Source organism: Pleurodeles waltl, chromosome 10 (assembly GCF_031143425.1).
Source record: "Pleurodeles waltl isolate 20211129_DDA chromosome 10, aPleWal1.hap1.20221129, whole genome shotgun sequence".
Classification (NCBI taxonomy): Eukaryota; Metazoa; Chordata; class Amphibia; order Caudata; family Salamandridae; genus Pleurodeles; species Pleurodeles waltl.
Window position 1 is genome coordinate 1,009,718,411 of NC_090449.1, and position 13,473 is coordinate 1,009,731,883.

The 13,473-nt window shown below is 51.2% G+C and overlaps 1 protein-coding gene across 1 annotated transcript in view; it reads left to right on the forward strand.

Moving 5' to 3' along the window:
* The first annotated feature begins 399 nt into the window (after nucleotides 1-399).
* The window catches only part of TMEM108 (transmembrane protein 108), a 622,290-nt gene continuing 609,216 nt past the window's right edge, over nucleotides 400-13,473 (forward strand). The window contains exon 1 of the mRNA XM_069211902.1: nucleotides 400-497. The gene's annotated coding sequence lies outside the window, so the exon portion shown is untranslated. The remainder of the gene's footprint in view (nucleotides 498-13,473) is intronic.

The window sequence follows — 13,473 nt, forward strand, 5'->3', positions numbered from 1 at the left end:
GTGAAATTTACGGACGGGTGGTCACCCTAGTGCCTGGGGCCCTGCCTCTTATGGTCGCATTAATACCCTGTTCCTGCTGTCGCTAGTTAAAATTCAGTGTCTGGGTTCAGAGCTCCGGTGGTCACTCAGTGCCAAAGGGTGCTCTCTCAATCCTTGCCTGGGTGTGAGGGGCACTCCTCGGTGCCCACCTCGCTGCTGTCCCCCAGCCATGCCAGGCACAGCACCTGTGCATGTCTAGGGAAGAGCAGCCTGGACCCCTCAGTCATGTCGGGGCCGGTCCATGCGGGAGCGCGAGAAGCCATCCCCCGGGATGAAGGAGGAGGCGCAGCGAGCAGCGGATTGGCTGGCTCGGGCACGTGCGCAGTCACTTGCACCATGTGTTATTGGCCTCGGTGCTGCAGAGTGCTGTGAAGGAGCATCCCTTTGGATGTGAGCTGTGTGCGGAGCCGGAGCAGTGATTCCTGCTCGGCGAGCCCCGGTGACACTGTCCCCCCGAGGTAAGACGTTCTCCACACCCTTCTCGGGGTGCCCCCCCTCCTCGCCGACCCTCGATGCTTCAAGGACCCCGTCTCTTGCAGTCACTGCTTCTGTTGCTGTCCTTCCTTAGCAAGGTTTGGGGATCACACAGTGTTTGCTGCAGGCTGCAGCGCGTACCTGTAGTGTCACATGCAGGGCTGCAAAAGCTGTAATCTCTTCTGCACGGCTGCAGCAAGCACCCGTGGCGTCTGTTGCGGGACTGCAGCACGTACCTGTAGTGTCAGTTGCAGGGCTGCAGCACCTATAGTATCCGCTGCAACATGCACCTGTAGTGTCAGTTTCAGGGCTGCAGCGCGTACATGTAGTGTCAGTTGCAGGGCTGCACGATTCACCTGTAGTGTTTGCTGCGGGCTGCAGCACATACCTGTAGTGTTAGATGCAGGGATGCCGATCCTGTAATTTCTGCTGCAGGGCTGCAGCGAGCATCTGTAGTGTCTGCTGCAGGTCGCACCTGTAGTGGCTGCTGCAGGGCTGGAGTAAGCACCTGTAGTGTATGCTTCAGGCTGCAGCACGTACCTGTATTGTCAGCTGTAGGCTGCAGCATGTGCCCGTAGGGTCAGATGCAGGGATGCACAAACTGTAATTTCTACTGCAGGGCTGCAGCAAACACCTGCACTGTCTGCTGCAGGGCGCACCTGTAGTGGCTGCTGCAGGGCCGTGGCTAGCACCTGTAGTTTCTGCTGCAGGCTGCGTCACTTACCTGTAGTGTCAGCAGCAGCACGGACCTGTACTGTTAGTTGCAGGATTGCAAAAACTATATTGTCTGCTGCAGAACTGCGGTAGGCACCCATAGTCTCTATTGCAGAGCTGCAGCACGCATCTGTAGTGTCAGTTTCGGGGTTGCAGCACCCGTCGTGTCCACTGCGGGCGGTTGCACGTACCTGTAGTGTTGCAGGGATGCAGCACCAATAGTGCCTGCTACAGGACCTGAGCGCGCACCTTTAGTATTAGTTGGAGGGAGGCATCACGCACCTGTAGTGTCAGTTGCAGGGATGCAGCGCGCACTTGTAGTGTCAGTTGCAAGGATGCAGCGCGCACTTGTAGTGTCAGTTGCAGGGATGCAGCGCGCACTTGTAGTGTCAGTTGCCAGGATGCAGCGCGCACTTGTAGTGTCTGCTGCAGGGATGCAGCCCATACCAGTAGTGCCAGATGCAGGGAAGCAGCGGGCACCTGTAGTGTCAGTTGTAGGGATGCAGCCCGTACCTGTAGTGGCAGTTGCAGGGATGCAACGCGCACCTGTAGTGTCAGTTGCAGGGGTGTACCTGTAGTATCTGCTGCAGGGATGCAACGCGCACCTGTAGTGTCAGTTGCAGGGATGCAGTGCGCACCTGTAGTGTCTGTTGCAGGGATGCAGTGCGCACCTGTAGTGTCTGTTGCAGGGATACAGTGCGCACCTGTAGTGTCTGTTGCAGGGATGCAGTGCGCACCTGTAGTGTCAGTTGCAGGGATGCAGTGCGCACCTGTAGTGTCTGTTGCAGGGATGCAGTGCGCACCTGTAGTGTCTGCTGCAGGGCTGCAGGCCCTGTCCTGCGATTCAGCATGAGAAATGCCTTGTCAGCAGCAGGTCTGCTATTTATTTTGCTCTCCAAAACTATACTCGTTTCCCATGAGATGACACATCTGTATTTCCTGTGAGGGGCATTGCATCGAGGAAGGGGGCTCAGGCACCAGGCATCGGGGTAAACACTCTAGGAGCGCGTTTATGTGTTTTCAGCGTGATATTAAATATATAGCTCTGAAAACCCCGCATTTGCACGAAATCATTTGTGTGCATTTATCGACGGTGTCTTGGGCACCACATAGAGCTTTAGGGCAATGATCAAGCTAGAGACGCATCGGTTCTCTGAAAAAAATGCTAATAAAGATTGCAGGGCTGGCGTTTATTTAAAGAATATCCGGCTTTCACTTTGTTTAGAATAACTACACTATGCTGATGCGTCATTCACACACGCACACAAACGTGGATGTCAGTAACACGTGTTTTCTAGGGTGGTTGCAGTTGCCAAGGGTGCCCTCGTGTCTTGTTGAGAGTAATTAGTCGTTATCTTTCCATCCACTGTTGGATGGTGAAAGGTGGAGTCACTTTGCCAGGTTAAAAACCTCCGATTTACTGGTCACTCAGGCTTTGCAGGCCGGTGCTTTAACCCACTGAGCTAACTTACCAGCTCATTCATTTTCACACCTGGGTGACTGTGTCTGGGCACAGTTGGCCCCGTGTCGCCTTGTCCTTTTGCGGGCACGTTCAGAAGGTGGGCGGGGTTCGAGCCCTCATTTTGCGGGTGCCCCCTTGGGAAACGCTACATAGATGGAGCCCCAGACCCTGTAGGAAGAGAGCCCGAGACGCCGTCTGCGAATGCAGGGCTGTGTAACTAGGGTGACCAGGCGTCCCGGATTTGCCGGGCAAGTCCTGGTTTTTCACCAGCTGTCCTGCCAGATTTCTGCAATTTTGGGTTAGGTCGCAATATTCAGTGAGGGTCGACTTCAAACTGTGACACTTTTTATGTGTTACAAAGCAGTACTAGCTAGCAGCTGTTAATATGTTTAAATAACATGTATGCTGTGGGTACTAAAACTGACGTATTTATTCGTTTATTGCCTCGTTTGGCTTTCTATGCTGATGAGCGCTGTCATTCTGTGCCCCTTAGATCATGGTAAATTAGTCCTTCTTCTATTTTTTGGGGAAATGCCCCGGTTTTTGGCTTTCAAAATCTGGTCACCCTATGAGTAAGAGATGCACGAGGGGCGCCAAAGCTAGCGACGAGGTGCGCACGACCTGGGATACATGGGGGCGCCAAGACTAGCGCGAGGCGAGGAGCACAGGACTGTGCTTACACGAGGTGCGCAAAACTAGCGCGAGGCGAGGGGTGCAGGACCGGAGATTCACGAGGGGCGCCAAGACTAGCGCGAGGCGAGGAGCACAGGACTGTGCTTACACGAGGTGCGCAAAACTAGCGCGAGGCGAGGGGTGCAGGACCGGAGATTCACGAGGGGCGCCAAGACTAGCGCGAGGCGAGGAGCACAGGACTGTGCTTACACGAGGTGCGCAAAACTAGCGCGAGGCGAGGGGTGCAGGACCGGAGATTCACGAGGGGCGCCAAGACTAGCGCGAGGCGAGGAGCACAGGACTGTGCTTACACGAGGTGCGCAAAACTAGCGCGAGGCGAGGGGTGCAGGACCGGAGATTCACGAGGGGCGCCTAGGCTAGCGCGAGGCGAGGAGCACAGGACTGTGCTTACACGAGGTGCGCAAAACTAGCGCGAGGCGAGGGGTGCAGGACCGGAGATTCACGAGGGGCGCCAAAGCTAGCGCAGCGGGAGACGAGGGGCGCACGACTGGGGATTCACGAGGGGCGCCACTTCTAGCGCGAGGCGAGGGGCACGCGACTAGGGATACCCGAGGGGCGCCCAAACTAACGCGAGGCGAGGAGCACACGACGGGCGTCAAAACTAGCGCGAGGGGCACAGGACTGTGGTTACATGAGGGGCTCAAAACTAGCGCGAGGCGCTCAGGACTGGGCATGTACGATGGCGAGGGGCACAGAACTGGCCATGCACGAGGGCGAGGGGCACAGGACTGGCCATGCACGAGGACGCCGCTAGCGCGAGCGAGGGGCACAGGACTGGGCATGCACAAGGGCGCCGCCACCGCTAGCGCGAGCGAGGGGCACTTAAGTGGGCATGCACGAGGGCGAGGGGCACAGGACTGTGCATGCACGCGGGCGCCGCCACCGCTAGCGCGAGCGAGGGGCACTGGACTGGGCATGCACGAGGGCGAGGGGCACAGGACTGGCCATGCACGAGGGCGAGGGGCACTGGACTGGGCATGCACGAGGGCGAGGGGTACAGGACCGGCCATGCACGAGGGCACCGCTAGCGCGAGCGAGGGGCTCTTAACTGGGCATGCACGAGGGCGAGGGGCACAGGACTGTGCATGCACGAGGGCGCCGCCACCGCTAGCGCGAGCGAGGGGCACTTAACTGGGCATGCACGAGGGCGAGGGGCACAGGACTGGCCATGCACGAGGGCGAGGGGCACTGGACTGGGCATGCACGAGGGCGAGGGGTACAGGACCGGCCATGCACGAGGGCGCCGCCACCGCTAGCGCGAGCGAGGGGCAGTGGACTGGGCATGCACGAGGGCGAGGGGCACAGGACCGGGCATGCACGAGGGCGAGGGGCACTGGACAGTTCATGCACGAGGACACCGCCAGCGCTAGCGAGGGCCGCACGACTGCCGCGAACGAGGGCCGCCACCACTGGCGCTGCGCACACAGGCGCACGGAGTGGCGCAATCGCCTCACTGCTACAGAGCTCACAGCAAGGTAGCCTTTACCATAAACCGAGCGAGAGACCTAAAGAAGAGGGGGCAGCTGAGAGGCTGAGCGTCTTCCAGGTGTAAACAGGGGCGTACAGATCAACAGAGGAGCAGGTGCCCTCTAGACCGGCGGTCTGAGAGGGGCCCACTGCACTCTATTTCCGTACTTTTCTACCCAGCTCGCAGTCGGGAAGCCCACATTCCTTACTTGCCCTAATGCCCATGGCAACAGTGCCACGTCGTTGGGTGTAGGGAGCCTCGTAAAGTCCTCCGGGCGTTTTTGGGCTAGTCAAGCCACCTTAAGGCCATCGCAGCCCACTGGCGGAAAAGGTTTGCCACCGTGCATGACCGGTGCCCCTCGATGCAAGAGCAGATTCTCCCAGATAGCAGTGCAACTCCTTGTGATACGCAGATGCATCTGTAACCTGCATTCCGGACCCTCAGGCTGGCTTTTTCATAACCCGCCAAGCAACCAGAGGCTGTAAAGACAGATTAATAGAGCACATCTGTCTACCTGAACTTGATGAAAGGCTGCGCCAGTCCGACTAGTGAGGGGAACCTAAGTCTTTCCGGGTCCACAGACGCACGAGCGCGCGTGTTTACAGAGGAAGCATTAATGGTTTGTTATAGTATGTTCGGAGTAAGTCAGGCGCCAATGCTTTTCTACACATAGTCGAGCAGCAACATCCTTATGTGACCCCATTCCTGAAGAGACATCTGCATAGAAAGTCCTGGCATGGACGAGTCATGATACCTGGTATGGTGCTAGTGTGAAAGAGGGCATGGTGTCTGGGACAATGCCTGCATGGAGCAGCCATGATGCCCATCATTGAAGGACCAGATGGCTAGATGTACCAGCATGGGAGGATGAAATGGCCAAGTGTGCTCGCATAGAAGGAATATGATGCCGGGAATGGCGAGAGCATTTAAGGGTCATGGCGCCGACGATGGCGCCAGCATAAAAGGCTTACAAAGACTGGATGACACCTGCATGAAAGGGCCATGTGCCTGAGATGAGGTCTGCATGGAAGGGCCATGAAGGCTGGATCACACCTGCATAGAAGGGCCATGAAGTCTGGATCACGCCTGCATGGAAGGGCCATGAAGTCTGTATCACACCTCCTGGAAGAGCCATGAAGCCTGGATCACACCTGCATGGAAGGGCCATGAAACCCTGGATCACACCTGCATGGAAGGGCTATGAAGTATTGATCACGCCTGCATGGAAGGGCCATGAAGCCTGGATCACACCTGCATGGAAGGGCCATGAAGCCCTGGATCACACCTGCATGGAAGGGCCATGAAACCCTGGATCACACCTGCATGGAAGGGCTATGAAGTATTGATCACGCCTGCACGGAAGGGCTATGAAGCCTAGATCACACCTGCATGGAAGGACCATAAAGTCTGGATGACACCTGCATGGAAGGGCCATGAAGCCTGGATCACACCTGCTTGGAAGGGCCAAGAAGCTTGGATCACACCTGAATGGAAGGGCTATGAAACCTGGATCACACCTGCATGGAAGGGCTATGAAACCTGGATCACACCTGCATGGAAGGGCCATGAAGCCTGGATCACACCTGCATGGAACGACTATGAAACCTGGATCACACCTGCATGGAAGGGCTATGAAACCTGGACCATGAAGCCTGGATCACACCTGCATGGAAGGGCTGTGAAGCCTAGATCACACCTGCACGGAAAGGCCATGATGCCTGAGATGAGGTCTGCATGGAAGGGCCATTGAGGCTGGATCACACCTGCATGGAAGGAGCATGAAGCCTGGATCACACCTGCATGGAAGGGCCATGAAGCCTGAGATAATGTCTGCATGGAAGGGCCATGGAGGCTGGATCACGCCTGCACTGAAGGAGCATGAAGCCTGGATCACACCTGCAAGGAAGGGCCATGAAACCCTGGCTACATTACCCTCGAAGGGTCACTGTGCCTTGGATGCCAGCATAAAAGAGTCCGGATGCCTGGATGACGCCAACATCGAAGAGTCATGATGCGTGGGATGGTGCCAACCTGAAAAGGTAATATTACCCGCTTGACACCAGCATGGAGGGGTCATGACGTATTGGACGATGCCACTGTGGTGGCATCATGATATGTAATATGGTGCCAGCATGTAAGGTTAAAAACACATGGTATCACATGGACGCGCCAGGGTCATGACCTGATACCTCCATGGGAGGGTGATGATTCGTTTGAGGGTGTTGACATGGAAGTGTCATAAAACCATGGGATCATGCATGCATTTAAATGACATCTCGCCTGGCCAGATATGTATACGGAAGGTTCAAGATGTTATTGGAGGTGTTGCCATAGAAGCATCATCAAAACATAGGATCATATGGGCATAGAAGGGTGAAGACCTGAGGACACAGTGGATAAAGGGTCATGACACGTGGCGGAATACCTTCATGGAAGTCATTGAGCTGGAGATGATACCAGTAGGCAAAGGTCATGACACCTGGTGTGACATCATCTTGGAGGGCTTATGGTACCCAAGTTCACACTAGCATGCAACTCTAATGTTGTTTGAGAGGGACAAAAAAGTGTCATAAATCATGGGGTGCTGCTTACATTGGAAGGCTCATGGCACAGAAAGTTTTGTCATCGGGGATCATGATACTTGATGATATCTACTTTGGAAGGATCATGGCACACAAGATGTGTTAGCAGTATCATAGGACATGGAAAAAGGATGGGGTAGGAAGGGCCACGATGCATGGATAACGCCAGCACTGAATTATTATGACACCTGAAGTATAGTAGCATGGATGGATCACAAATGCTGGGATCATGCCTGCATGGATGGCTGTTGACATGAGGGATGACACTAGCACATAATAGTCTGGTGAGTGGACAATGATGTCCCTTAAGGGTCAAGAAACATTAACAGTGGTGGCATGGAACAGTCACACTCTGTGGATAATGGCTGCATGGATATGTCATGGCACGAGGGATGACACTCACGTGGAAGGGTCATGACGCATGGATAGTGCCCTCATTGAAGGGCCATAACACACGGAATAATGCTGGCACTGAAAGTTCACAATGCGTTTATAATGCCAACATGAAGATGAAAAAGTCATGATACTTTGGAGGTGGTGTGATGCCATTATTATACCTAAGATAATACTGACATGGCAAGGTAAAGATGCGTGAGGTTGATACTAGCACTGAAGGGCAGTGATACAATGGCTGATTCTAGTATTGGTGGAGAGTGGTATGTTGGTTGATACTAGCATTGATGGGCAGTGATATGATACTAGCATTGATGGGCAGTGATATGACACTAGCATTGATGGGTAGTGATATGTTGTCTAATGCTAGCATTGATTGGCAGTGATATGTTGACTTCTACTAGCATTGATGGGCAGTGATATGGTGACTGATATTAGCATTGATTGGCAAGAGTATGTTGGGTACTACTAGCATTAATTGGCAGTGATATGTTGGCCGCTACTAGCATTGATTGGCAGTGATATGTTGGATGATATTAGCATTGATTGGCAGTGAAATGCTGGTTGATATATAGTGCTGAAGGAGAGTGATATGTTGACTGATACCAGCATTGATCAATATTGATATGTTGACTGATACTAGCATTGATGGGCAGTGATACAATGGCTGATTCTAGTATTGGTGGAGAGTGGTATGTTGGTTGATACTAGCATTGATGGGCAGTGATATGACACTAGCATTGATTGGTAGTGATATGTTGTCTAATGCTAGCATTGATTGGCAGTGATATGTTGACTGCTACTAGCATTGATGGGCAGTGATATGTTGACTGGTATTAGCATTGATTGGCAGTGATATGTTGACTGATACTAGCTTTGATTGGCAAGGATATGTTGGCTGCTACTAACATTAATTGGCAGTGATATCTTGGCTGTTACTAGCATTATTTGGCAGTGATGTGTTGGCTGCTACTAGCATTGATTGGCAGTGATATGGTGGCTGATATTAGCATTGATTGGCAGTGATATGCTGGCTGATATTAGCATTGATTGGCAGTGAAATGTTGGTTGATATATGAAGGAGAGTGATAAGTTGACTGATACCAGCATTGATCTACAGTGATATGTTGGCTGATACTAGCATTGATGGGCAGTGATATGCTAATTGATACTAGCATTGGTGGGCAGTGATATTTTAGCTGACACTAGCAAAGAAGGACCATGATATGTTGCCTGATAAATAGCGATGAATAATAGTGATATATTGGCTGATAATAGCATTGAAAGGTGGTGATCTGTTGGCTGATACTAGCACTGATAGAAACTGATATATTGGCTGATACTAGCATTGAAAGAGAGTGATATTTTGGTCCATATATAGTGCTGAGGAGAGTGATATGTTGGCTGATATATAGTCCTGAGGAGAGTGGTAAGTTGGCTGACACTACACTGATGGATTGACCTGTTGACTGATACATAGCGCTTAGGAGAGTGATATCCTGGCTGTTATATAGTGCTGAGGATAGTGATATATTGGCTGGTATATAGCGCTAAGGAGAGTGATATGTTACCTGACACTAGAACTGACGGAGAGAGATCTGCTGGCTGATATATAGTGCTGAGGAGAGTGATATGTTGGCTGGTCTATAGCCCTGAGGAGAGTGATATATTTCCTGACACCAACACTGATGGAGAGTGATCTGCTGGCTGATATATTGATGAGGCGAGTGATATGCTGGCTGATATACAGCGCAGAGGACAGTGATATGTTGGTTGATATATAGTGCAGAGGAGAGTGATATGTTGGCCAAAATACAGCATAGGGCTGATGTTAGCACTGATGGAGAGTGATATGTTGGGTATTGCCCGCTTCTAAGGATTCTGGGGTATGGGATGTGTAAGATGAAAAGGACATGGCACTTTGAACGATATTATCACGGCAGCCAATGTCATGCCACATGGACAGGTGCCAGCATGCCATGGTCATGCCACACTGATGATTCTGTCAGCGAAAGGTATTGGTCTGCATGATGAAGATGGCATAAAAGTGTGATGGCATGTTGATGATGCTGACATGGAGGGAATCGTGGTGGGAGGGATGATGTTGATACGAAAGGTTCATGGACCTTGAATAGGGTGGACAAGTAAGAGCCATAATGAGTGGGTTGATGCCAGCCTGGAATGGATAGACTACATGGGATGTTGCCGGCATAGAAAGGTCAGTACTCATGGGCTGATACTGTCATGGAAGGGTCATGATGGTGCTAGAATTGAAGCATCATGGCAGGTGTGAGAAGCATAGCATTGAAGGGTCATTGCTGATGGGCTGATGTTGGCATGGAAGCGGTATGCTACTTGAGAAGGTGCAGGCATGGAACGGCTATGATGGGGCAGGAGATGCAGACGTGGAAGGTCATGGAAGGGTCATGACTGATAGGCTGATGTTGGCCTGGAAGCGTCATACTACTTGTGTACGTGCAGGCATGGAATGGCGGTGATAGGGCGGGCTATGCAGCCATGGACGTTCATGACTCATTCTAAATCTGTCATGGAAGGGTCATGACTCATGGGATGGAGCTAGAATGGAAGGGTGATGACATATGTGATGAGGCTGACATCGAAGGGTCATGACTGATGGGCTTATGTTGGCTTGGAGGCATCATGCTACTCGTGATGGTGCAGGCATGGAATGGCTGTGATGGGACAGGTGACAGACATGGAAGGTCATGACTCATGTTGAATCTGTCATGGAAGGGTCATGTTGATGGGGTGATGTTGGCATGAAGGCGTCATGCTGCTTGTGTTGGTGCAGGCATGGAATGGCTGTGATGGGACAGGTGATGCAGACATGGAAGGTCATGGCTCATGTTGAGTCTGTCATGGAAAGGTCATGATTGATGGGCTGATGTTGGCATTGAAGCGTCATACCTCATGTCGGGGTGCAGGCATGGAATGGCTGTGATGGGGCAGGTGATGCAGACATGGAAGGTCATAGCTCATGTTGAGTCTGTCATGGAAGGGTCATGGTTGATGGGCTGATGTTGGCATGGAAGCGTCATACCTCTTGTGGGGGGTGCATCATGGAATGGCTGTGATGAGACAGGTGTCGCAGTCATGAAATGGTTACGGCTGATGCAGTCATGAAGGGTCTTGACTTAACGGTGCGGGATGGTGCCAGGGCGAAAGGCTCATGACGTACGATACGGTGCCCAGAAGACGGCCGGGCCGGCGTGCGCGCTACATTAAAGGTCCAGCTCTGGTAAAAATGAAGCTCTGGGTTTGGGCGACCTGTCAGCTGATGTCTGCACCCTCGCTCTCCACGTCACGTCAGCGCTTTGCTGCAGCCTGCTGTGGGCGGCGGGGGCAGCTGCCCTGAGTGATGGGAGTCAATATCTAAATTAACCTGGATAAAACGCTGGAAATCCCCCCCCGCCCGGGGCAGGCTGACAGCGGCTCTATCTGGTGCCGGAGGGGGGTGTCAGCCGTCATGATCCGTGCGTGGCAGCCGGATAATCCCCCAGTCGATGCCGAGGGCCGTGCTTTCATGCCCCCCACGAGGAAATCTGAGGCAGGGTCCGAATGGCCTAGAGGGCAATCTTCCAGTGCCAGAAGGGTTGGTCTGAAAGTTCAGCGTGGGCTGAATTTTTGGCTGTTAATGGTCTGGTGAACCGGTTTTTACTGTTGATTTCTATGATATTAACACCGCCATTGCCTGCAGCAAACACACATGCATGCAGCCTTCCTTACCTTGCAAACACCCATGCAGCCTGGCTTTACCAGTTCAAAACATGGGCCACCCTTTTGGCTATCTAATTCGCTAATAGGGGCAACTTTAATCAGGGTACTCGGGCCTATATTGTTTCCCAGTCCCAGAATAGATTGCCAGGAGAGGAAAACACGATATGGTGTTAATTGAGGGTTGACGTCAAGAAATAACACTGAATTAAGTGGATGGGGCAGACAACGAGCCGCGAGACGCTCATGTATAAAACGCAATTTGATTTTTCTGTCATTATTACTGTACTTAGAGATTTGGTCAGACTTTACAAACTGAAATGTCTACCAGCGCTAATTATAATCACTAATAATATAAACTGAGTCAAAATATGCTCGTTGTCCTGCCAGGGAAAGATGAAACGCTGACTAGGTCCGCTCACGACTTGGTGGTTAAATATATACTTTTGCCGTGAATGCACTGGCCAACTGAGTTGTCTTGCTGGCCTCTTGTAAATACCAGCGTGCACAGTCCATTAGTAAAATACCACACGAATATCCGAATACGTATTACGAATAAATGATGACGTAGCAGAGTGCTGCATGTTCAGCTGAGGCAGTACCTCGCAAATATCAAATGAGATAGCGCTGCAGGTTGAGCACGTGCAACTATGCGCTACCTCGATTTATACGTTATTTTGCACCCTAGTATGGAAGATGCAGCCTTTCATTCTTCCGAAGTCGATCAAATCAGCGCCAAAGAATTTGACAATGATAATAAACCCAGTGTTTTCAAGCGCCAAGAGAGCATTCTTTATCTGGGAGGAGTTATACAAATGGTGAAAGGGAGATTATTTTTTATATAAAGTTACCAGATTAAGTATTGGCGACGCATGGTTTGTGGAGTCGCTCACTCTCTAAGGCTCAGCACTTTACTCATATGTCCACCCTCCACATAATTTTTACGAAGCATTCACATTCCGTTCCACAATTACGCCGATGTCACCAGGCCATGGTTCACCTGTCAAGTCAACCCAGGAAAAGACTTAAAGCTTGACCAGAATGCCATTTCTAATATTAGACAAGCACTGGCAAAACCAACAGGTTTAAATTTGAGTCCCGATTAACATGTTTAAAAAGTCCTGCAGCCGTGAAAAAAAGGTTTAGCAGAACACGATTCTTATCTGGATGCCACACTTTTATGGGACAACAAGATAAATGCATGGTGACGCAGTGCACTCTTCAGGTGGCAAGTAGTACCTCAGTCAGGGCAAAACAGAGGCGGAATGATATGTCAAAAGGCTATAGCAAGTGGCAAGCGATTAATACGCCTCTGTGCGGAACCAAAGATCGCACTAATTTATTACATTGATAACAATGGGTTATGGAGAAAGCTGGGCTGCAAATCCAGACATAAAAACAGATGGAAGAAAGTTGTCTGAGCATGAACGAGCAAAAAGAAAAAAGAGGTGGATTTACAGACTGGCGGATGCGAGAGTGTCGGCATTATAGAGTAGTGATGTTTGTGCACTCTACACAGAGTGGATGGGGCCTGCCACTACTTGTTGGCACGTGCTCGGCATCTGCCAAACGCTAAATCAGGCCTAGGCACCAAGGGGAGTCTAAGAAAATATCCATCGAAATAATGGAATAATGTATATGCTTTGTTTAGCCAATTCTTTAATTGTGTGTGTTAACATTGTATATACAAGATGTGCTCTAATTGTTATGGGTACATTTTTATTTACTATGTTCTTCAATGTGTCTCTTGGTTCTATATAATTGTAACATCAAATAAAACAACAAAGCTGAATAACACAAATATCTCTCTTTTTAGTGGGAGCAGTTGCTATTAAGTCGCACTATAGAGTGAAAACAATATGATCTTGGAGTCACCCAGGAGCCAGGCACACCAATTTAGTTTAGTCTGTATT